At 40.2% G+C, this 6,040-nt stretch overlaps 1 pseudogene; it reads right to left on the bottom strand.

The window, feature by feature from the left end:
• Positions 1-316: 316 nt before the first annotated feature.
• LOC125917656 (dnaJ homolog subfamily C member 7-like) lies at positions 317-5,366 on the bottom strand (annotated as a pseudogene).
• Between the last annotated feature and the right edge of the window lie 674 nt (positions 5,367-6,040).

Below are 6,040 nucleotides of genomic sequence, written 5' to 3'. Positions count from 1 at the left end.
TTGGGATTCTGTGTCTCCTCTCTCTGCCCCTCTCCTGTTCCCACTCCGTGTGTGTCTCTCTCTCAAAAATCAATAAACATTTTTAAAAATTTTTTTTAAAGAAATGAAGAAACCAACCATTCCAGCACACTGATCTCAGACTTCCAGAACCATGAGCAAGTACATTTCTGTTCTTTAAGCCACCCTAACTATGGCATTTTATTATGGCAGCTCAAGCAAACTAAGACATGAGATTTATCAGTACTTCATTCCTTTTAAAAAAAAAATTTTAAGGTTTTATTTTTAAGTAATCTCTACACCCAACCTGGGGCTCGAACTCACAACCCCAAGATCAAGAGTTGCACATTCCACCAACTGAGCCAGCAAGGTGCACCTCCCTTTTATTTTTCTTTTTTAAGCGCCAAAACATTTTAACCCCTTAGTTGTTTTTTTCCTTTTTTAAAGAGTATTTTAATTTTATTTTATATTTTTTAATGTTTATTTATTTATTTTGAGAGAGAGAGAAAGTGCAAGTGGGGGAAGGGCAGAGAGGGGAGTGGGGAGAGAGAATCCCAAACAGGCTCCGTGCTGTAAGTGCAGAGCCCAACTCAGGGCTCGAACTCACGAACCATATCATGACCTGAGCCAAAAATCCAGAGTCAGACGTTTATCCAACTGAGCCATCCAGGTGCCCGAAGAGGATTTTATTTTATTATTTATTTTTTTCAAGTAGGTTCCACACCCAGTGTGGGGCTCGAACTCACAACCCTGAGATCAAGAACCGTAATCCCTACCAACTGAGCCAGCCAGGTGCCACCCCCCATTTTTTTGCCTTTTTAAATAAAGTTAAACAGCCGAACAAAAATTCACAAACTGCTTCCCTGTCCAAGCCGTTCCTCCCTCCCACACCCTTTCCTTCACCTTATTCACACAGACCCAGGGTATCCAACTGAGAAGAAGAAACTGTTCCAAGAACATGGAAAAGTGAAGAAGAAAGGAGGTGAATTGTGTCTACATTCAAGGTCATGCTGAGCAAGTCTGCACTCTCTGGATTTTGGATGGTTTTCTCTTGCTAGCCAAATGGAAAAAGGAAATTCCCTGGACCAGATGCTTCAAAGCTAAAGGCCCAGCACCACCAAAGAATGCCAAAGAAAATACAGTTGGCATCAAACTCACCCATATTCATGCCCTTCTCACCCAGGTCCTGTCCAATGTCACAGTGGCTCTTCTTCTTGGGACCAGTGGGGACAGTGACTTCCTTGAACTTTTTCTCCTCCTCGTTCTAAGCTTCAGCACTGGCTCCCCTGTGCCCATCTGCATGATGCTCCAAGGCTCATTTTTGGTAAGTTTTCTTGATCTTGTCCTCAGAGGCATTCGTGTGCACTCCCAGAATCTTGTAATAATCTTTCCTTTTCTTCACTCCAGCTGTGCGTTTTTTAGGAGCTGTATTTGTTCTTATGTTTTCTCCGTCTGCTGTACTTTTCCACAGTCCTGCACTGCCTCTTCATATTTTTCTGTGCCCATGTTACACTGAGCTCTTCCCATGGAGTATTTTAAGTGAGTGGCATTGAGCTTCACTGCATTTGTGCTGTCTTCTATTGCACCATCTCGTTTCCTAAGCTTGGAATGATCTGTACCCCAATTATAGTAGAGTTCAGCATTTGTTTTTATATTGTTGGGGTCTGTTCCCCAAGGCTTCTGTGTACAGTTCACAGGCCAGCTTGTAATTTCCTTCTTTAAATGCTTTATTCCCATCCTCTTTGCTTTAAGTGCTTTGGCATTTCTGCAAGCCAGGTAGTCATTTTGATGATCAGGAGCCATCTTGGGAGCCTGTACAAAAAACTGAAGTGCCTTCTCAATACAGTCTTCATAATATAGGCAAAGACCTCATTCCTACACAGCATGCACATTGGTGGAATGTCACTGGCCACAAACTGTGCTTCTGGATAATGACCCAGCATTGCTAAAGAGTATGCTTTGGTGATTTTGAAGCAATGGCAGGCAGGGAACACTCTATGCAGAAAACCACTTTCCGAAAATCCGACTTCTCAAAATCTGTTTCTGTTATTTTCTCATATTCTACGAGCATTCTTGAACTCCTGTTGTGCCTGAGAATTTTTTGATCCAGTTGTAGAACTCTCTGGAAACTGTGACATGCTGCCATGGCATTCCCTAGAGATAGGGGGCATTTGCCTTCCCATAGATGTCCCCAGGGGAAACTGTCATTCAACTTCACTGCTGTGCATCTCCAAGAGTTTCCTGGAACCCTCTGAGCATCATGAAAGTGGCTGCTCAATTCTCACTACAGCTAGAATTTTTAGGACACATGTCTTTGTCCCTTGTATAATAGTTACAAGCTTCATTGTAATCTTTCCTGGTATGGTTCGCATTTCCTTTTTCTTTGAAAGACTCTGCCTCCCTCCTTACTTCATTGTGGAGCAGCTCTGGTTCTGTCACCACCATTAACACATGGCACTCCGCAGCAACACTGTCTTACCACTGAGACCATACTTCATTCCTTTTTATCATCAAATAATATTCCACTGCATGAATACACATTTTCTCTAGTCCTTCACCAGCTGAGGGACATTTGGGTTGTTCTCATTAGGGGGCTATTATGAATACTCCTGCTATGAACATTTATGTGGACATGTTTTCTCTTGGGTATATTCCCAGGAATGGGGTTGCCAGGTCACATGGTCACTCTGTGTTTGACTTTTTGAGGGAACCATTCAGTCTGTTTTCCAAAGGAGTTTTCCAAAGTGTATATCCCATCAGCAGTGAATGAGGCTCTGATTTCTCCACAGCCTTGTCAACATTTGTTACTCTTTTTTATTATACCCATCAGTGGATGCAAAATGTGGTTTCTACTTGTATTTTCCTGATGACTACAGAGCATCTTTTCATATGCTTATTGGCCATTTGTTTATCTTCTTTAGAAAAATGTCTATTGAAGTCCTTGGCCTGCTTTTAAAATAGATTATCTCTTTATTTTTTATTTTTTAAGAATTCATTTTTAAGTAATCTCCACACCTAACATGGGGCTCGAATTCAAGATGCGAAGATCAAGAGTCAGGCATCCCTACCTTTTTATTTTTGAGTTGTAAAACCTCTTTATACATTCTGGGTTCTAGACTCTCATCAGACACATGATTTGTAACTATGTTCTCCCATTTTGTGGGTTGTCTTTTCACTTTCTTGATAGTGTCCCAACATGCACAAAAGTTTTTAAATTTGATGAAGTCCAGTTTATCTTTTTTTTTTTTTCTTTTTTGGTTGTCTTTGCTTTTGGTGTCCCATCTAAGAAACTGTAGCCTAATCCAAGGTCACAAAGATTTATATATGTTTTATTCTAAGAGGTTTATAGTTGTAGCTCTTACATTTAAGTCTGTGATAGATCTGGAGTTAATTTTTGTATATGATGTGAGCTAAGAGCCCAACTTCATTCTTTTTCACGTGGCCAGCTGTCCGAGCACCATTTTTTTTTAATATATGAAATTTATTGTCAAATTGGTTTCCATACAACACCCAGTGCTCATCCCAAAAGATGCCCTCTTCAATACCCATCACTCACCCTCCCCTCCCTCCCACCCCCCATCAGCCCTCAGTTTGTTCTCAGTTTTTAAGAGTCTCTTATGCTTTGGCTCTCTCCCACTCTAACCTTTTTTTTTTTCCTTCCCCTCCCCCATGAGTTCCTGTTAAGTTTCTCAGGGTCCACATAAGAGTGAAAACATATGGTATCTGTCTTTCTCTGTATGGCTTATTTCACTTAGCATCACACTCTCCAGTTCCATTCACGTTGCTACAAAAGGCCATATTTCATTCTTTCTCATTGCCACGTAGTACTCCATTGTGTATATAAACCACAATTTCTTTATCCATTCATCAGTTGATGGACATTTAGGCTCTTTCCATAATTTGGCTATTGTTCAGAGTGCTGCTATAAACATTGGGGTACAAGTGCCCCTATGCGTCAGTACTCCTGTATCCCTTGGGTAAATTCCTAGCAGTGCTACTGCTGGGTCATAGGGTAGGTCTATTTTTGATTTTTTGAGGAACCTCCACACTGTTCTCCAGAGTGGCTGCAACAGTTTGCATTCCCACCAACAGTGCAAGAGGGCTCCTGTTTCTCCACATCCTTCCTCTCCAGCATCTATAGTCTCCTGATTTGTTCATTTTGGCCACTCTGACTGGCGTGAGGTGATATCTGAGTGTGGTTTTGATTTGTATTTCCCTGATGAGGAGTGACGTTGAGCATCTTTTCATGTGCCTGTTGGCCATCCGGATGTCTTCTTTAGAGAAGTGTCTATTCATGTTTTCTGCCCATTTCTTCAGTGGGTTATTTGTTTTTCCGGTGTGAAGTTTGGTGAGCTCTTTATAGATTTTGGATAGTAGCCCTTTGTCCGATATGTCATTTGCAAATATCTTTTCCCATTCCATTGGTTGCCTTTTAGTTTTGTTGATTGTTTCTTTGCTGTGCAGAAGTTTTTTATCTTCATGAGGTCCCAAGTTCATTTTGCTTTTAATTCCCTTGCCTCTGGGGATGTGTCAAGTAAGAAATTGCTATGGCTGAGGTCAGAGAGGTCTTTTCCTGCTTTCTCCTCTAGGGTTTTGATGGTTTCCTGTCTCACATTCAGGTCCTTTATCCATTTTGAGTTTATTTTTGTGAATGGTGTGAGAAAGTGGTCTAGTTTCAACCTTCTGCATGTTACTGTCCAGTTCTCCCAGCACCATTTGTTAAAGAGACTGCCTTTTTTCCATTGGATATTCTTTCCTGCTTTGTCAAAGATTAGTTGGCCATACTTTTGTGGGTCTAGTTCTGGGGTTTCTATTCTATTCCATTGGTCGATGTGTCTGTTTTTGTGCCAAAACCATGCTGTCTTGATGATTACAGCTTTGTAGTAGAGGCTAAAGTCTGGGATTGTGATGCCTCCCGCTTTGGTCTTCTTCAAAATTACTTTGGCTATTCGGGGCCTTTTGTGGTTCCATATGAATTTTAGGATTGCTTGTTCTAGCTTCAAGAAGAATGCTGGTGCAATTTTGATTGGGATTGCATTGAATGTGTAGATAGCTTTGGGTAGTATTGACATTTTGACAATATTTATTCTTCAACCCATGAACACGGAATGTTTTTCCATTTCTTTATATCTTCTTCAATTTCCTTCATAAGCTTTCTATAGTTTTCAGCATACAGATCTTGTACATCTTTGGTTAGATTTATTCCTAGGTATTTTATGCTTCTTGGTGCAACTGTGAATGGGATCAGTTTCTTTATTTGTCTTTCTGTTGCTTCATTATTAGTGTATAAGAATGCAACTGATTTCTGTACATTGATTTTGTATCCTGCAACTTTGCTGAATTCATGTATCAGTTCTAGCAGACTTTTGGTGGAGTCTATCGGATTTTCCACATATAATATCATGTCATCTGCAAAAAGTGAAAGCTTAACTTCATCTTTGCCAATTTTGATGCCTTAGATTTCCTTTTGTTGTCTGATTGCTGATGTTAGCACTTCCAACACTATGTTAAACAACAGCGGTGAGAATGGACATCCCTGTCGTGTTCCTGGTGTCAGGGAAAAAGCTCTCAGTTTTTCCCCATTGAGGATGATTTTAGCTGTGGGCTTTTCATAAATGGCTTTTATGATGTTTAAGTATGTTCCTTCTATCCCGACCTTCTCGAGGGTTTTTATTAAGAAAGGATGCTGTATTTTGTCAAATGCTTTTTCTGCATCAATTGACAGGATCATATGGTTCTTACCTTTTCTTTTATTAATGTGATGTATCACGGTGATTGATTTGCAAATGTTGAACCAGCCCTGCATCCCAGGAATGAGTCCCACTTGATCATGGTGAATAATTCTTTTTATATGCTGTTGAATTCGATTTGCTAGTATCTCATTGAGAATTTTTGCATCCATATTAATCAGGGATATTGGCCTGTTGTTCTCTTTTTTTATTGGGTCTCTGTCTGGTTTAGGAATCAAAGTCATACTGGCTTCATAGAATGAGTCTGGAAGTTTTCCTTCCCTTTATATTTCTTGGAATAGCTTGAGAAGGAT

The sequence above is a fragment of the Panthera uncia genome, unplaced genomic scaffold (genome assembly GCF_023721935.1).
Source record: "Panthera uncia isolate 11264 unplaced genomic scaffold, Puncia_PCG_1.0 HiC_scaffold_2153, whole genome shotgun sequence".
NCBI classification, from domain to species: domain Eukaryota; kingdom Metazoa; phylum Chordata; class Mammalia; order Carnivora; family Felidae; genus Panthera; species Panthera uncia.
The sequence above is the reverse complement of the archived record's forward strand: the minus strand, read 5'-3'. Positions and strand labels throughout refer to the sequence as shown.